General features: G+C 47.8%; 1 protein-coding gene across 9 annotated transcripts in view; it reads right to left on the reverse strand.

Annotated features, from left to right (window-relative positions):
- LOC137618676 (gastrula zinc finger protein XlCGF57.1-like) overlaps window positions 1-19,481 on the reverse strand; it is a 416,476-nt gene that overhangs the window by 188,224 nt on the left and 208,771 nt on the right. The window contains exon 2 of one of the 9 annotated variants that reach the window (XR_011039787.1): window positions 19,172-19,355. The exons of the other annotated variants lie outside the window; for them this stretch is intronic. The gene's annotated coding sequence lies outside the window, so the exon portion shown is untranslated. Of the gene's footprint in view, window positions 1-19,171; window positions 19,356-19,481 lie in introns of those variants that run through there. 9 annotated transcript variants of the gene reach the window in all.

Genomic DNA, 19,481 nt, shown 5'->3' on the forward strand with positions numbered 1-19,481 from the left:
AATTTGTATTTTTCCTAACGATAAAAACCTAGCTATTTACAGTTATGTGCCCGCCAGCCCTGTCCCCCTAGATAAGTCCTACCTCTAAGTAAAGTGAACTAATTACTGGTGTGTATGAGGGTGGAAGGGTGGCAAGCTACCCCCCCCCCCGCTAACTAGCGGTGGGGTAGGAAACCCTCGTTAAAACTTTACGGCTCGTCATCGGCTGCGCCAAAGTAATTACCCCATGTAAATAGCTAGGTTTGTATCATTAGGAAAAATACAAATTATCTATGAATTTGTCATATTAAGGCTATCAACAATGCGAGGACGAGACAGACACGTCTGCTCATCGTCCAAGCTAAAAGTGAAGTGAAGCAGCTCACCAGTGTGTGGGGGGAGGGGTAGCTAGCTACCCCTCCCCTACCCCAGTGTTAACTAGCGCGGGGGTAGTTTAACCCTCGTTAAAATCTAATGGCTCGTCATTTCAGCTACGCCGAAAGTAATAACCTATGTAAATAGAGTGGTTTGCATTTCGGTTACGGAAAATTTTTTTATCTTTCCTAACCATACAAACCTTAGCTATTTACATAGGGGTATTACTTTCGGCGTAGCTGAAATGACGAGCCATTAGATTTTTAACGAGGGTTAACTACCCCCTCGCTAGTTAGCGAGGGGGTAAACTAGCGAGGGGGTAGGGGAGGGGTAGCTAGATACCCCTCCCCCCTCGCACGCCGGTGAACTGATTCACTTCGCTTAGAGGTAGGACTTCATGGGGGACAGGGCTGGCGGGCAAGTATGTGTAAATAGCTAAGGTTTGTATGGTTAGGAAAAATACAAATTATCTACGAATTTGTCATTTGTTCCGTAACCGAAATACAAATCACACTATTTACATAGGGTGACTCAACCATTAGGTAGGGCGGTAAGTCCCAGCCTTACTGGCTTTGGCTTTGCCCAGGGACTCAGTATCCGGATGTGTTAGCATCCAAGATAAGGAGTCCCTGCACCTTACAAGTGCCTTGTTCTGCAAGGACCGCGGCCTACATAAACTGGTGTGAGGAGGAATGAAGTGTGACTCGTCCTAGGAAGTTGACCTGGAGTCCTTTAGATGGAATTCTAGGTTAGGACGTTCCCAATACCACCTCGTCAGGGTATGGGGACATGACAGTATTAACTTAATACTAGGAACACAAGGAAACATGGTTTACCTGCGGTGGTTTGAGGTCAGCTGTGCAGAGAACCCAGGATGCTGCTTTCCCCAAGAGAGGGGAAGATGAAGAAAAGAATAAGAGCCAGTCATACCTTTTCATTCATGCTAACTAAAACCGGGTAACAATGCCCTCAACCTTCTGCTACTTGTCCATTAAGGAGCCTGAGGTTTAAACCAGCTGTTGTGCAGCCACCACAGGGCCGATAGAGAACGTATCGAGCCTCCTGTGGGTCACGTCTTGCAGGTAATGGGCTGTAAAGGTCGTTTGACGCTTCCACACCTCAGCTTGAAGAACCTGCGTAACAAAGTAGTTTCTTTTGAATGCCAGGGACGTAGCAATGCTTTTGACATTGTGTGCCCTAGGGCGACATGACGCAGGAGGGTCAGGATTCAGGGAATGGTGAATGACCCTGTGAATCCAGGCAGAGATCGTGTTCTTGGTGACCCTTCTCTTCGTCCTCCCTGGGCTCACGAACAATGCTTGCACCCGAGGACGAACTGCAGCTGTTCTTTTAAGATAGAGCCTCAGACTCCTTACTGGGCACAGTAGGAGATGGTCTGGGTCATCTGTTACAGAACGGAGACTCGAGATCCGAAAGGAGTCGAACCGAGGGTCCGGCACCCCTAGATTCTGAGTCTTGGCTACGAACTCAGAGACGAATATGAACATTACCTCCCCCCATCCCCTTGAATGGGCGATGTCATACGAGAGACCATGAAGTTCGCTGACTCGCTTGGCCGAAGCCAGGGCGAGCAGGAACACCGTCTTCCAAGTCAGGTGGCGAACAGAGGCCTGCATAGGAGGTTCGAAGTGAGGTCTCATAAGAGACCTGAGGACTCACCCCACGTTCCATGGAGGAGGTCTCACTTCCGACTCAGGGCAGGTAAGCTCATAACTTCGTATGAGTAAAGAAAGTTCCATCGAGGAAGATATGTCCATTCCTTTAAGCCTGAAGGCAAGACTTAAGGCTGAGCGATAGTCTTTCACTGCCGAGACTGAAAGGCACATTTCCTCCTGCAAATAAACGAGGAACTCTGCTATTGCTGGAATAGTGGCATCGAGTAGAGAGATACCCCTTCCATGACACCAACCACAAAAGACTTTCCACTTTGCCTGGTAGACCCCTGCGGATGACTTTTGCAGTTGTCGAGACATCCTGTCCGCAATTTGTTGCGAAACACCTCTCTCTCTGAGGAGGTGCTGGATAGTCTCCAGGCGTGAAGTCGCAGTGACGCTACGGCTTTGTGGAATATGTTGGCATGTGGTTGTCTGAGTAGCTCGTGTCGAGGAGGGAGTTCTCTCGGCAGTTCCGTCAGGAGCTGCAGAAGGCCCGGGAACCATTCTGCATGATGCCATAGCGGAGCTATAAGGGTCATCGAGAGATTGACCGATATTCTGGTCTTGTTGAGCACCCTACTCATCAGACAGAACCGGGGAAAGGCGTGCACGTCGATGTTGTCCCACCGTTGTTGGAAGGCATCTTGCCAGAGTGCCTTGGGGTCCGGTACCGGGGAGCAGTATAGCGGGAGCTTGAAATTCAAGGCCGTCGCGAACAGATCCACCGTCGGGAACCCCACAAAGTCAGGACTTTGTTGGCTACTAGACGATCCAAAGACCACTTGGTACTCACTATCTGAGTTGCTCTGCTCAGACTGTCGGCAAGCACATTCCTCTTGCCCGGAATGAAGCGAGCAGATAGTTGAATCGAGTGGACTTTGGTCCATCTCAGTATCAGTATCTCTACTGCAAAATGGGATAGCTTTTGTGAAAAGGTACTTCCCTGCTTGTTGATGTAAGCCACTACTGTGGTGTTGTCGCTCATCACCACTACGGAGTGACCCGCCAGGTATTGTTGGAACTGTTGAAGTGCCAGGTATACAGCCTTCATCTCTAGCAGATTTATGTGGAGACACTTTTCTGATTCTGACCATAGGCCTGAGGTCCTGTGGCTCAGAAGGTGGGCCCCCCACCCTTTTTTTGAGGGGTCCGAAAACAGCATCAAATCCGGGGGGAGGACGAGAAGATCCACTCCCTTTCGTAGGTTTTCCTCGGTCAACCACCACTGGAGGTCCGTCCGTTCTGCAGCACCCATAGGGACCAAGATGTCCCGTGAATCGTGGCCTTGATTTCACCGGGACTTTAGTCGCCATTGCAGGGATCTCATCCTGAGGACACCATTTGGAACCAGACGGGCCAGGGAGGAGAGGTGACCGAGGAGACGTAAGCACTATTGGGCTGAAAGTTCTTCTCGTCTGAGAAAAGGGTCTGCGACCCTCCTCAGCCTTGCTATCCTGTCGTCCGATGGGAAAGCTTTGTGGAGATTGGTGTCCAATATCATGCCTAGATATACCAGTCGTTGAGTTGGAAGCAGAAAAGACTTCTCGAGATTTACCAAGATCCCAGATCTTGACAAAGTCCTAAAAGCTTGTCTCGGTGTCGAAGAAGGTTCGACTCAGAGTCTGCTAGGATCAGCCAGTCGTCCAGATAGCGGAGGAGACGGATGCCGATCCTGTGTGCCCATGAAGAAATTAGTGGGAACACCCTGGTGAAAACCTGTGGTGCTGTGGGGAGACCGAAACACAGCACCTTGAACTGGTAGATCTTGTTGTCTAGGCTGAATCTTGAGTACTTCCTTGAAGACGGATGGACTGGGATCTGGAAGTACGCGTCCTTCAGATCCAGTGTACACATGAAGTCTTGTGGTCTCACTGCAAGTCTGACCGTGTCCGCTGTCTCCATGCTGAACGGAATTTATTTGACAAACTTGTTCAGAGCTGAGAGGTTGATGACTGGTCTCCAGCCTCCAGACGCCTTCTTTACAAGAAAGAGTCAAATGAAGAAGCCTGGGGAGCCGTCGACGACCTCCTGGAAAGCGTCCTTCTTGAGTAGTTAACCCTCGTTAAAAATCTAATGGCTCGTCATTTCAGCTACGCCGAAAGTAATACCCCTAGGTAAATAGCGTGGTTTGTGTTTCGGTTACGGAACAAAGCAAAAAAAAGATTAAGGCTGTCAATAAGCGAGGGTGGGAACACACACGTCTGCTCATCACCCAAGCCAAAAGCAAAGTGAAGATACTCACCGGTGTGTGAGGGGGGGGGGGGGGAGGGATAGCTAGCTACCCCTCCCCTACCCCCTCGCTAACTAGCGAGGGGGTAGTTAACCCTCGTTAAAAATCTAATGGCTCGTCATTTCAGCTACGCCGAAAGAAATACTGTACCCTATTTAAATAGCGTGGTTTGTATTTCGGTTACGGAAAAAACTTTTATACTTGATTGTATGAAGTTGGTGTAGGGCGTTGTTGCTAGTCGTGAGGCAATATTGAGTGGACCAAAGATCTAGTGGGGGGGAATGTGGAAAATATTAAACTAATAGAGTTAAAGAAAAATACAATTATTTTTTTTTATGCTTGCATAATTTTTCTAATGTATCTTTATATTTTGGTCCTTCAACTTTGCCTAATAATAATTCTCTTTTTTGCAGCACGCCCTACTCCCTGTAGGGTTTGAAGTGGAAACCAGAAGTTGGAGACACTAGAAGTACTGTACTGTACAAGAATAGGTTTCTTTATCAAGAAAAGAAAAAAAAAAAACATACTGCAGACCTTCGACAATTCGTGTTGACAGAAATTCCCAAGTGTGAGGGATTTGACCTGAACTGCTGTAAAATAGCCCAGCCAGTGGACAGCGGGAACGTATGTATATCAGACATACTTTGGGTATCCTGTTAACCCATAGAATTGTTAGAGTGACATGAACATACAAAGATGTTATAAACTACTGTGAACTAGATACATTATAGCGATTCAGTACTGAATAGATTCTCATCAATGATGAAGTGAAACAAATTTAGACATTTCTTAAAGATGTTTGTAGCATAAATTGTGAACAGCAACTTACACATGATGGCATTTATTTTGTACTATAACATGTAGATGTTTGTAGCATAGTATTAGGAACTTTCTCTTGATAATATCTACATTAAACAGAAAGTCTCTGTCTTGATGTTAACAATAAGAAACTTTGCATCACAAACCAGATAGGGCTTTATCCTGAAAAAGGGCTCAGAGTAATAAATGTTTTTTTTTTTTTTTTTTATGAACACAGTATTCCACTCCAGAATCCTACACCATTTTGTCCCCTTCTCAGCCATTGTTTTTTTTCTTAGTATCATAGTTTTTTCTTTTTACTGAACCTGAAAACGACTTCTCTGAAAAAATATAATGCAATTAGACTTTTTTGCAGAGTCCCCATGCCCGGTATAAATCAAGGGGTGGTGCCCAGTGCTCCATTCTCTTGACTTGTTATTCAGATTTTTGGTTTTCCACCGTTTTACCTTTTTGTGTAGTGAACGTTGGGGTGTGGTCGGCATTCGGACACTAGGCAATTTGGGTGCTACCTCTGGCCACAGTTCGCAAACCACTATAACGCTGATGAGCAGGCGAACGCTTTCGAGCTGGCAATCGTAGATGAGTAGGAGATTTCCAATGTGAAAGCGATTCCTGGATTGTTGGCGATTCTCGCGTAGTGGTAGCATGGAGAGAAGTTGAACGCCTAAGCAATTCCCAGGCGATTGATCGTTTAGGTGGAGCAGGAGACATCATTCGTTGTTGATGGTCAGGTGATTCACGCGTTGGAAGCGACGTAGGCGATTCACAAGTAACCACACGCTTAGGTGGTTATTAGAGTAAAGTAAATTTTCTGAGTTATTTACGTCGACCTTGTTCTGGTTTTAAGTAGTTTCCACTATTGTTTAAGTTATTTTGAAGCTGGTGTGATGTTGATTGTTTCTCACCTACTCCCCACTCATTTACCTTGTTTAAATTATCGTAGTGACGATTGACTTTACTTTGCCCGAGTGAGGATGTAAGCGAGTCGATGTCCGAGGTGGGTGCTCGTACAGAAGACAGTTCGGGCTTGAGCACTTACCCATCCACAAACCCTAAGCTACATTACCCATTGAAAATTTTCCTGACGACCGCTTATCTCTTGATTTTGACCACGGCTCTGGAAAGTGATTGACGGATTCTTGTCTTGGTTTATCGTCTGCAGGTGCTCTTGTCAACTGCGACTCGAGTGTTGCCTTGCATTTGGAAAGTGTATTCCAGAGACTGGCAGGTGCTACTGTCACTTGCGACTGGAGTCTGCTCCATCGTTTCCTGACGTGAGGGAGATCCCAGGGAGTTGGTCGACTCTGGCTACCTAGTCCCAGCTAATTATTGCAGCTGCAGTGAGGTTGGGAGCTTGCTAGCTCGTGAGGTGGCCCGTAGGGAGGCCGTTGCCAGGTAAGGCAGAGATTTTCTGTTTGCTTGTTAGCGGATTATTGGACCTAGCATACCGTGCCTGCCCTACTTGTTGGAAGGAAGAGAGGATAACGTCTTTAGTTGTGCCTCTCCCCTCATTTATTCTTACTGAGAAGTGAAGAGCCTTGTATTTATTTTTGTAGTTAGGTTAGTGAATTCATGTGTCTATTTTGTGTCATATTTCTTTTGTTGTGGTAACCATAGGTACGGTTATCCTGGTGAAGATAGTTAAAGGCAGGTTTGCTGTGTTGTTATCTAATAGGGAAATTAATTATAATTATTTAAATGTGATCAGTAGCTACTTCTTTTAGTATGACAAATTCGGAGATAATTTGTATTTTTCCTAACCATACAAACCTTAGCTATTTACATAGGGTATTACTTTCGGCGTAGCTGAAATGACGAGCCATTATATTTTTAACGAGGGTTAACTACCCTCTCGCTAGTTAGCGAGGGGGTAGGGGAGGGGTAGCTAGCTACCCCTCCCCCCTCACACACCGGTGAACTGATTCACTTCGCTTAGAGGTAGGACTTCACGGGGGACAGAGCTGGCGGACAAGTATGTGTAAATAGCTAAGGTTTGTATGGTTAGGAAAAATACAAATTATCTCCGAAATTGTCATTTGTTCCGTAACTGAAATACAAACCACGCTATTTACATAGGGTGACTTAACCCTTAGGTATGGTGGAAAGTCCCAGCCTTACTGGCTTTGGCTTTTCCCCGGGGACTCAGAACCCGAATGAGTAGCACTCGAGAAAAGGAGTCCCTGCACCTCGCAAATTCCTTGCTCCGCAAGGAACATGCGGCTTACATAAGCTTGTGTGTGAAGGAATAGGCGTGACTCGTCCTAGGAAGTTGACCTGAAGTCCTTTAGATGGAATTCTAGGCTAGGACGTTCTCAATACCACCTCGTCAGGGTATGGGGGACGCGACAGTATTATATTAACACACGGAAGCATGGCTTACCTGCAGAGGTTTGAGGTCAGCTATGCAGAGAACCCAGGATGCTGCTTTCCCCAAGAGAGGGGAGGATGAAGAAAAGAGTAAGGGCCAGAGATACTTTTTCATTCATGCAGACTAAAACCAGGTAACAATGCCCTCAACCTTCTGCTACCTGTCCATTAAGGAGCCTGAGGTTAGACCAGCTGTTGTGCAGCCACCACAGGGCCGATAGAGAATGTATCGAGGCTCCTGTGGGTCACGTCCTGCAGGTAGTGGGCTGTGAAGGTCGTCTGACGCTTCCAGACCCCAGCTTGAAGTACCTGCGTCACAAAGAAGTTTCTTTTGTAAGCCAAGGACGTAGCGATGCCCCTGACATCGTGTGCTCTAGGGTGACGTGACAGAGAAGGGTCTGGATTCAGGGCATGATAGATGACCCTCCGAATCCAGGCTGGGATTGTATTCTTGATGACCCTCCTCTTCGCCCTTCCTGTGCTCACAAACAGGGCTTGCACGCGAGGACGGACTGCAGCTGTTCTTTTAACATAACGCCTAAGACTTGGCATAGTAACAGATGGTCTGGGTCATCTGTTACAGAACGGAGACTCGAAATCCTGAAGGAATCGAACCGTGGGTCCGGAACTCCAGGATTTTGAGTCTTGGCTACAAACTCAGGGAGGAACCCGAACGATACTTCCCCGCATCCCCTTGAATGGGCAACGTCGTAGAAGAGACCATGAAGTTCACTGAAACGCTTGGCAGACGCCAGAGCGAGCAGGAACACCGTCTTCCAAGTCAGGTTACAATCAGAAGCCTGGCGTAATGGTTCGAATGGGGTCTCTTAAGAAACCTGAAAACCCGAACCACGTTCCATGGAGGTCTCACTTCCGACTGCGGGCAGTTAAGTTCGTAGCTTCGTATGAGCAAAGAAAGTTCCAGCGAGGAAGAAATGTCTATTCCCTTCAGCCTGAAGGCCAGGCTTAGGGCTGAACGATAGCCTTTCACCGCCGAGACTGAAAGGCGCATTTCCTCCCGCAAGTATACAAGAAACTCTGCTATTGCTGGAATAGTGGCATCGAGGGGAGAGATACCCCTTCCACGACACCAATCACAGAAGACTCTCCACTTCGCCTGGTAGACCCCTGCGGATGTCTTTCGCAGGTGTCGAGACATCCTCTCCGCAACTTGTTGCGAAAAGCCTCTCTCTGTGAGGAGATGCTGGATAGTCACCAGGCGTGAAGTCGAGGTGATGCTACGGCTTTGTGGAAGATGTTGCAGTGTGGTTGCTTGAGTAGCTCGTGTCGTGGAGAAAGTTCTCTCAGGAGATCCGTCAGGAGCTGCAGAAGGTCCGGGAACCACTCTGCATGATGCCATAGCGGAGCTATTAAGGTCTTTGACAGATTGACCGATAGTCTGGTCTTGTTGAGCACCCTTCTCATCAGACAGAACGGTGGGAAGGCGTAGACGTCGATGTTGTCCCACCGTTGTTGAAAGGCATCTTGCCAGAGTGCCTTGGGGTCCGGGACTGGGGAACAGTACAGCGCCAGCTTGAAGTTCAAGGCTGTCACGAACAGGTCCACTGTCGGGGTTCCCACAAAGTCAGGACTTTGTTGGCTACTAGAGGATCCAAAGACCACTTGGTACTCACTATCTGTGACGCTCTGCTCAGACTGTCGGCGAGCACATTCCTCTTGCCCGGAATGAAGCGAGCTAATAGTAAGATGGAGTGGACTTTGGTCCATCTCAGTATCTCTACTGCAAGATGGGATAGCTGTTGTGAAAAGGTACATCCTTGCTTGTTGATATAAGCCACTACTGTGGTGTTGTCGCTCATCACCACTATGGAGTGACCCGCCAGGGTCTATTGGAACTGTTGAAGTGCCAGATATACGGCCTTCATTTCTAGCAGATTGATGTGGAGGTACTTTTCTGATTCTGACCATAGGTCTGAGATCCTTTGGTTCAGAACGTGGGGCCCCAACCCTTCTTTTGACGCGTCCGAAAACAGCATCAAATCCGGGGGGAGGACGAGAAGATCCACTCCCTTTCGAAGGTTTCTGTCGGTCAACCACCACTGCAGGTCCGTCTGTTCCACAGGTCCCATAGGGACCAGAATGTCAGGGGAATCGATGCCTTGATTTCACCGGGACTTGAGCCACCATTGGAGGAATCTTATCCTGAGCCGGCCGTTTGGAACTAGACGGGCCAAGGAGGAAAGGTGACCTAGGAGACGTAACCAAGATTGGGCTGGAAGCTCTTCTCGTCTGAGGAAAGGATCTGCGACCCTCCTCAGCCTTGCTATCCTGTCGTCTGATGGAAAGGCTTTGTGGAGATTGGTGTCCAATATCATTCCTAGATATACCAGTCGTTGCGATGGAAGCAGAGAAGACTTCTCGAGATTTACCATGATCCCCAGATCTTGGCAAAGTCCCAAAAGCTTGTCTCGGTGTCGAAGAAGGGTTGACTCCGAGTCTGCCAGGATCAGCCAGTTGTCCAGATAACGGAGGAGACGGATGCCGATCCTGTGTGTCCACGAAGATATCAGGATGAACACTCTGGTGAACACCTGTGGTGCTGTGGAGAGACCGAAACACAGCACCTTGAACTGGTAGATCTTGTTGTCTAGGCTGAATCTCAAGTACTTCCTGGAAGACGGATGGATTGGGATATGGAAGTACGCGTCCTTCAGATCCAGTGTACACATGAAGTCTCGGGGTCTCACTGCGAGTCTGACCGTGTCTGCTGTCTCAATGCTGAACAAAGTTTGTTTGACAAACTTGTTCAGGGCTGAGAGGTCGATGACGGGTCTCCAGCCTCCAGACGCCTTCTTTACAAGAAAGAGTTGACTGAACAAGCCTGGGGAACCGTCGACGACCTCCTGGAGAGCATCCCTCTTGAGCATGGTCTCGACTTCTGCCCAAAGGGCTAGCCCCTTTGCGATCCCATGGCATAGGAGCTCAACGACACTGGATTCGCTGTCAGGGGAGGTAGAGATGTTATGAACGGGACGCGTTAACCTTGGCTGATCACGGAGATCGTCCAGGAATCGGCCCCGAGTTGCTGCCACCTGAATGCGCAACTTTGCAGGCATCCCCCAACTGGTGGACATGCAGGGGGATTGCCAATCCTAGCGTTTGTGGCCTCGGCCGCTCCCTCTATGATTCCTGCCTCCCCTGGAGGACTTTCTGCCCTTCTTGTCTTTGACAGGAAAGGGCTGCTGTTTGGACACCTTCGCCTTTGCTGCCGGTGCCCATTTCGTTGTCTTAGACTGACGAGGCTGTTGTTGTTGAGGTGCTGGAGGCTTGTAGGGTCTGGATGTAAGAGCCCTTTGGAGGAGAGAATCATGGTTCGATTTCCTCCACCTCTCAGCTGTCCGTTCCACATCCTTGGGCTCAAACAGGCTCTTTAAAAGGATGGAAGAGTGTCTGAGCTTGCAGACATCCACAGCTGGGACCTTCAAGTGGAACCTCTCGGTCACCGCATCACGACGCTTCAAGATCGAGTTTGCCCACAAGTTCGAAACATGATATTTTGATTATAAAATAAATTTTTGAATATACTTACCCGGTGAATATATAATAGCTGACGTCTCCGACGGCTCGACAGAATTAAAAAACTCGCGAGCGATCGCCATGAAGGTAGTGGGTGTGCTCACCAGCGCCAACTATTGGCCAGATACCGCATATACATGTAAACAGCTCCAGTTCTTCTCATCCCGCTGTGTCTCTATCGGGGAGGAAGGGGGGGCCTTTAATTTATATATTCACTGGGTAAGTATATTCAAAAATTTATTTTATAATCAAAATATCATTTTTAAATATTAAACTTAGCCGGTGAATATATAATAGCTGATTCACACCCATGGTGGTGGGTAGAGACCAGAATTAATACAGTTTACGGCGTATATGCTTAGAGTTTTTGACAGTTATATCATAACCAAACCCAAATAAATATAGGTACCTGGTAAGGAAGCTGACTCTAACGATTACTCTGCCTTGTTAGTCCGCTTTCCTCACGAAGCCCAGCCATCCTCTTAGGATGCTGAAAGACTCCCAGGAGCTGAAGTATCTAGGGCGACAACCCATACAACAGGACCTCATCAAAACCCTTAATCTGGGCGCTCTCAAGAAATGACATTTGATCACCCGCCAAATCAAAAAGGATGCGAAAGGCTTCTTAGCCTTCCGTACAACCCAATTAAAAAACATTTCAAGAGAAGATTAAAAGGATATTGGAATTAAGGGAATGTAGTGGTAGAACCCTTACCCACTACTGCACTCGCTGTAACGAATGGACCCAGTGTGTAGCAGTCCTCATAAAGAGTCTGGACATCTTTTAAGTAAAATGACGCGAATACCGACTTGCTTCTCCAAACGGTCGCGTCCATAATACTTCGCAGAGATCTGTTTTGCTTAAAGGCCACAGAAGTTGCTATAGCTCTTACTTCGTGCGTCTTAACCTTAAGCAAGCAACGCTCTTTTTCACTCAAGTGAGAATGAGCCTCTCGGATTAAAAATCTAATAAAATATGACAAAGCATTCTTTGACATAGGCAATGAAGGCTTTTTAACTGAGCACCACAAAGCCTTAGATCCACCTCGTAAGGATTTAGTCCGAGCTAAATAAAACTTCAGAGCTCTAACTGGACACAGCACTCTTTCAAGCTCGTTGCCTACGATCTCTGACAGGCAAGGTATATCAAATGACTTAGGCCAAGGACGAGAAGGCAGTTCATTTTTGGCCAAGAAAACCAAGCTGAAGTGAACATGTGGCTTTATCTTTTGAAAAGCCGATGTTCCTACTGAAGGCATGGATCTCACTGACCCTTTTAGCCGAAGCCAAGCACACTAAGAAAAGCGTCTTGAGGGTGAGATCCTTCAGGGAGGCTGAATGTAATGGCTCAAACCTGTCGGACATTAGGAACCTTAGGACCACGTCTAAGTTCCATCCAGGAGTTGCCATACGACGCTCCTTAGAGGTCTCGAAGGACTTAAGGAGATCTTGGAGATCTTGATTATTGGACAGATCTAAGCCTCTATGTCCGAACACAGACGCCAACATGCTCCTGTAGCCCTTAATAGTGGGCGCTGAGAGGGAGCGAACATTTCTCAGATGTAGGAGAAAGTCTGCAATTTGGGCTACAGAGGTACTGGAAGAGGAAATGGATGATGACTTGCACCAGTCTCTAAAGACTTCCCACTTCGACTGATAGACCTTGATGGTAGATGCTCTCCTAGCTCTCGCAATCGTTCTGGCTGCCTCCTTCGAAAATCCTCTAGCTCTTGAGAGTCTTTCGATAGTCTGAAGGCAGTCAGACGAAGCGCGGGGAGGCTTTGCTGAAGACTCCTTACGTGGCTGCCGTAACAGATCCATCCTTAAAGGTAGACTCCTTGGAATGTCTACCAGCCATTGAAGTACCTCTGTTACTCACTCTCTCGCGGGCCAGAGTGGAGCAACCAATGTCAACCTGGTCCCTTCGTGAGAGGTGAACTTCTGCAGCACCTTGTCTAGGACCTTGAAAGGTGGAAAGGCATAAACGTCCAGGTGAGACCAGTCCAGCAGGAAAGCGTCTATGTGAGCTGCCTCTGGATCTGGAACTGGAAAGCAGTAAGTCGAGAGCCTCTTTGTCAGAGAGAGTAGCAAAAAGATCTATGGTGGGTAGACCCCATGTCATCCATAGCTTCTCGCACACAGTCTTATGCAACGTCCACTCCATGGAGAAGACTTGTCCTCTTCTGCTGAGGCCGTCCGCCAAGACATTCATTTCTGCACAAATCTCGCCAAAGGAGAGATGTTACTGCCTTAAAAGGAGTTCCTTTTGATCCGTGGATCAAAGAACTGAGCCTTCCAGACTGTCCAGTGGAGCTCCCTAACCCAAATCCGCTGCATCTGAAAACAACACATGGTTTGGGTTCTTGATCGCTTTGGGTTCTTGATCGCAAGAGAAAGACCTTCTCGAAGTCTGATGTTGCTGTCCCACCAAGTCAGACATGTCTAGACTGAGTTGGAGATTGGGAAAGAGATACTCACTAAGCCCTTCTCCTTGTTCCAATGTTTAGGTGAAATAGGAAAGGGCATAGGTTGAGTCTCCCCAAAGAGTGAACTACTCCAGCGATGAAAGAGTTCCCATGAGGCTAGTTCAAACTCTTACAGAGAAACTGTTTTTCTCTTGCAAGTGAAGGACTTTTAACAGAGCTTGTTCCATTCTTGCGGGAGACGAAAAGGGTCGAAAAATCATACACAGTATCTCCATTCCCAAAAAAAGAATAGTCTGGGATGGGATACTGTAAGTTACGACTTCTCTACGTTCACTATGAGACCTAGCTCCTTGGTTAGGTCTAATGTCCATTAGAGGCTCTCCAGACAGCGATATAATGACGAACGCCCTGATTAGCCAGTCGTCAAAATAAAGGGAGGCTCTGAATCCTCAAAAAATGTAGAAAGCTTGCTACATTTGCAAGGGCCTTGTAAAAACAAGAGGAGCAGGAATGAGGTCGGAGTACAGTGCTCGACAGTGGTACATTACTTTTCCGTCCACAAACCTCAGATGTAGTTGAAAGTTTGGATGAATCAGGATGTGGAAGTATGCATCCTGAAGGTCGAGAGAGACCATCCAGTCGCCTTCCATTAATGCTGTCAAGACAGCTTGGTAGACTTCATCGTGAAGTTTGTCTTGACAATGAACACATTGAGCGCACTTGCATCTTACGTACTCCTGCAGTGAACGTGGCTGCCAGATCATTGGAGCCATCCCTGATAGTCTTGTTCCTGCAGAGAACGTGGCTGTCAGATTATTGGAGCCATCCCTGATAGCCTTGTTTATGCATGACATAATTGTACAGCAAAACTTCAAACGCTCGAAAAAACTCCTAACAGGAGATGGTCTAGCTCTGAAGCCGACCATAAAATCTTGGAGCGTCTCATGGCCAGGCGCCAGGGAGAGTCTATGAGGTTTGAGAAGTCTATCTGGGCAGAGGCAGGAACTCCCAAGCCGAGAACTTCTCCCGTGTCATACCAGACGCTCGCTCTATAAGCCAGTTTAAAAGGAGGGAAAGCAAAGGCTGTCTCCCCCAAACTTCTCCTGGTGATCAACCAGTCGCCTAGCAAACGTAAAGCTCTCTTAGAAGAGCGAGAGAGCACTAGCTTAGAAAACAACGGTTTCGAAGTAGCTAGGCCTAGTGTAAACTCTGACGTTTAGGCGAACGAGGAGCAGCAGTTACAAAATGATCCGGACAAAGATCCTTAAAAATCAGCATGATTTATTTAAAGTCCATAGAGGGCTGAGCAGCTTTAGGCTCCTCTCCGTCTGACAGAGTCCCCAAGGGAATATCAGTAGGAGGGGGATCAGCCACTTCCTCATCTGAAGGAACCTCGTCCGACACTTGCCGAGTCTCAAGCAAGGGAGAGACCTGCTGTGGTGGCAATACTTGACAAGCAGAGTCCACACGCAAAGGAGCATCAGTAGCAGTCAAGGACGCTACGTCATGTAACTGCTTAAAGGACTGACCAGCAACAACAACAGGTGCGGGAGGACGCTCGACGTTTACTCGAGACTGCCTTGACTGCCTAGACTGAGCAGTCAAAACAACTCTTGACTGCGGTGCTTGACGCTCAACGTCAAAACAAGTCAACTTCGCTGGTTGGCGAACGTCTTGAACGTCAACAAGAGCATGCGGCAGCGGCTGAACGTCCACAAGAGGCTGAAAGTCAACACGGGACTGCATCGAGTGAGGCTCTACAAAACGTGACTGACGTGACTTTGTAACGTCAACGTCAACAGGACGAGCAAAGGCTCGTTTGGGCGGCTGACGGCCAGGATCTCGATCAGCTAAGCGGCGAGGATCATCGTGAACCTGCTCAGCAGAATAGTCCTCCATAAGAGAGGCAAGCTTATTCTGCATGTCTTGCAGTACAACCCATTTAGGATCAACGGGAATGGGTGTGGAAAGAGACGAGGGTAACATCTGTGACTGCAAAACCTTGCCTACACTAAGACTCTCGGAGCCTGTGTTACGCTTCTGTTTAGGCGTCGAGCAGTCTTCCGATGACTGCATAGGGTCAGAGCTGTCCCAATGGCTACAACCAGGACGCTGGACCTGTCCTGAAGGGACTGACTTTCGCTTTAAGGGTCTCGAAACCTTGCTCCACGGTTTTTTACGCGATAAGCCTTCGGATGACGAGGAGAAAACCGTCTCGCTCGTCTTATGGTAGGGGCGGTCTTGACGAGACACGCCTGAAACCATAGAGGGAACGTCTGTTCGTTGGTTAAAGCCTCTCGAACCCATAAGTCCTACGACATTACTTCTCCCTAGGGCATGGGAGCTTGCAAGAGGTCTCGGACTAGGCGAACGACAGGCACGAACAGACGAACCCTCTGTCGCAACACTGATAACACTTTGCGCAATTATCACTTTATCACGACAATTTTCTGTTTTTGCACTTACTTCACTGAAATCGAATTTTTCAATAATTTCACATTAGGCATGAATAAAAACTGATTTCTACCTGAAGCACGCAATTCTCCCCTACATCAAAAGGTTATAATTGCGAAATAAGTCGTATAATGTAAGCACATTAATACAAGCAAAAAAACAGTAAACATATATATCTAATAAAACGGAAATATATAAAGTTAAAAGGATCAGTGACTGGGGAGGAGACTAAACACTAGTTCATTAAAAACTACGTTTTCAATCTCTCACCGTACAGTGCCTTGGGACGAGAATAAAAACTAAAAACGTTTTATCCTTTCTCCCCGTACAGAGACTTGGGACGAGAGTAAAAAAATGACTCGAGAACAACGTTACTCGCTTGGGACGAGAATAAAGATCGGAACGGTCTCTCTTCCTCTCTCCCCCTCCGTCTCTCTCTCTCTCTCTCTTGATTTCACACAGAAGAGAAAAGCCCACTTACCCTTCGTCAATAAACAGGTTATTTGACCAAAGGAAAAAACTGAAAGGACTAAGAAATTGAAAATTAACAAGTTCCTTTAAATTAGTATTTAAAACATTTCAGTTTGAAAGAAGAATGAACAAAACGTCAGAATCGATTTACTCTTTCTGCAAAGTGAAACCGTGATTCTCTCTCTCTCTATCGTAACGATAGAGCGCAAACTGCGTAGCATATATAACCCAAACGTTAGTTCATCTTTGAAACAGCACGAAGACTATTCAAAGAAAATCTTTCATAAAATATCTACTAAAAAATATTCATTTAATAACTCTTACAGAGCAAATGATTTAAACTTAACGAAAATAAAAGTTGAAAGGGCTCAACGTTGTTTAACTTCGGTTTCCAAGTTAAGACCGCCTACTCTCGGATTAGGGGAGGGATAGGTAAGGCCGCATATGAACAAATCATTAAAATTTATCTTGATGTTTATTATAAATGGAAAGCTAATCGAAGAGGCCTAATAAAGGCGGGTGAGATATAAAATATATAGAGGAAAATCTATAATTAACAACAACAATTTATAACGTGATAAGATAATTGCTTAAAGCCTAAAACACACTTCCGTACACTAAGGGAAGGGTCGGCCATTTTACTCTGGAAAAAAACCAGAGATAAAAGCAAGGGCAAAACACTTTTACTCTCCTTTCAAAAGCATTTCTTTTGAGGATAGTATTGAATAATCCAATACGGCGAAAGCAATAAAACCAAAACCAAGTACTTCACCAATTCCGTAGAAAACTCGAGGTCATAATAGCGAGTGGAATCGACTTGTCGATGGAACCGACAGAGAAGAACTGGAGCTGTTTATATGTATATGCGGTATCTGGCCGATAGTTGGCGCTGGTGGGCACACCCGCTACCTTCATGGCGATCGCTCGCGAGTTTTTGAATTCTGTCGAGCCGTCGGAGACGTCAGCTATTATATATTCACCGGCTAAGTTTAATATTTAAAATTGGTGGGCCAGAAACTCAATGGTGCGCGTGCCCGAGAGGAGGAAGGTCTCCATGGCCTTCGTGGTGCTCTCCTTGAACAAGTCCTTGGATCGTAACAGCATGCCTAGAGACCCAAGCCAGACATCCAGCCACGAAGTGGCCTGCATGGCACACTTGGCGATCTTCTCCTGACTCAGGATCTCAGTAGCCGAGAATGTCACCTGCCGGGAGGAGTGTCTCTCGAGAGAGGTTCCCCTGGTAAGCTCTTCCACAGAGTGGTGGAGAGGAAGAGCTAAACAAGGCTCCCCCATGATCTCAAAGTACCTCCTCTGCTGTACACGAGGAGGTGGGAGGAGCTTGTTACCGGCAGAGGAACGGCCGGAGGAGGCGAGTTTGGAAAGCTGGCCCTCAACCTTGTCTCTGGCGCTCTTTACCCTCTGACACTAGGGCAGAACCGCACTGGCCTTCGGGGGTTTTTGAGTGCCATAGACTTGGTCCAGGACCGTATCCTTGCTTTCGCGAGGGGTGGTCTCTGGGTCCTTGAACCTGTTGAGCTGTCTCATCAGATTCAGGACCTGCCAGAAGGCATGCTCCGACTCATGCTGCTCTCCTCCTGGTGGGCTGGCAGCAAAGTCTCCTGTCCCCAACTGCTCTACTTAGGAGGACACGTGGACGTTCTCCTGGGGTCTTGCTGGCTCTGGTCGAATCCGAGAAGAAGACTTGGGGACAGTCTTCGAGTCCTTGGGCTCCCTTCTAGGAGGGATACAGGACTCCAGTAAAGAAGTCTGAGGGCTCCTCTCTACCCCTACACGAGGTGGGGTTCCTCCCATTGGTGCCGTGGAAGGTCTCACCTCGCTGGATTCTTCTGAGGATGGAAAGGCTTCGTCCACAGGCGAAGGAGAGAACGACCGAGAGGGGGAAGGGGCCTTCCTGACGGACTTCTTAGGAGCCAGTTTAACCCTACGGGAAGTCACCACGAAGTCTACTCCACTCTTTCTCTTCAGCGGAGACGATGACGTTGGTTTGAGGCCCAGATCGGCAAGGGCAGGCTTAACAGCCAGAACGACGCCTCTGATCAGGGACCCAAACCAAGGCTGACGGCTGACAGAGGCAGTGTCAGGGGTTCCCGCTGGAGGGAAGGGGATCGGGCGATCCTTGGGAGTAGACACCATAGGGCCTACCTGAAAAGAAGAAGAAGAGTGTTGCCTAGAACTCTGAAGATTTTTCCGCCTCCTGCAAGTGCACTGACCTGCCCTTACGGGGAGGGGATCGTGACGACGATGACCTGGAAGTACGCCCTCCTGAAGTCTCACAAGGTTGCTCGCGCTGCGAAACCCGGCGGGAATCGTGATCGAGATCGCGCTGGCACTCGCGCGATGGAAAATTCGCAGGTTCGCGCGCGGGCGAACGTTGGCGCACATGCGCGCAGGAGCGCGGAGATGAAGGTGCGGGTGTGCGTGGGCGAGGGCGCGGGCGAGAGGACACGCAGGCGAGTGGGCGCGTTGGTGAGTGGGTGCGTGGGCGCGCAGGGAAAAAAACGCGTGGGCGCGCATGTGAAAAAGCGCGTGGGCGCGCATATGAGGGTGCGCACGTTTTTAAGGGCGAGCGCTGTCGGTCGGGAGCATAATGGAGCGTCGGGAGCATAATGGAGCGTCGGCGAGCGACGGCGCGTTGGCGAGGGATGACGCATAGGGCGAGACGGTGACTGACCGCGTTCAGGTGAGATAGCGCGTGGGCGTGTAGGAGACCTTCGGCGTTCATAAGTGAGTGCGCTGGCGCGTTGGAGAGCGCTTGCGCGCAGGTGAAGTATCGCACGGTCGTGCAGGAGATTTGAATAAACTTCTGGGATATAATAAAATATATAGTTCTAAAATGACTATATTTAACAATATATCTGATCGTTTACATAGTTAAATAATGGAAAGCAGTAAGCTGAGTTGCCGTTCCGAAGTCCTCGAGAATATTCAACCACTCAAATTAACAAGTGGTCGTATGCAGTAATATTCTCTTCACCATATATCCCTTTATTCAACACTGACCTGAAATTTATGAAACAATACACTGTAAAAGGATATAAAACAGCATCTAACCCAACGCAAAAAATTTCCCTTAAGAGAGTTCGAGCTATATAAAGAAAACAACTTGACAAATAACAAGCCAAGCAC

This window comes from Palaemon carinicauda, chromosome 25 (genome assembly GCF_036898095.1).
Source record: "Palaemon carinicauda isolate YSFRI2023 chromosome 25, ASM3689809v2, whole genome shotgun sequence".
Classification (NCBI taxonomy): Eukaryota; Metazoa; Arthropoda; class Malacostraca; order Decapoda; family Palaemonidae; genus Palaemon; species Palaemon carinicauda.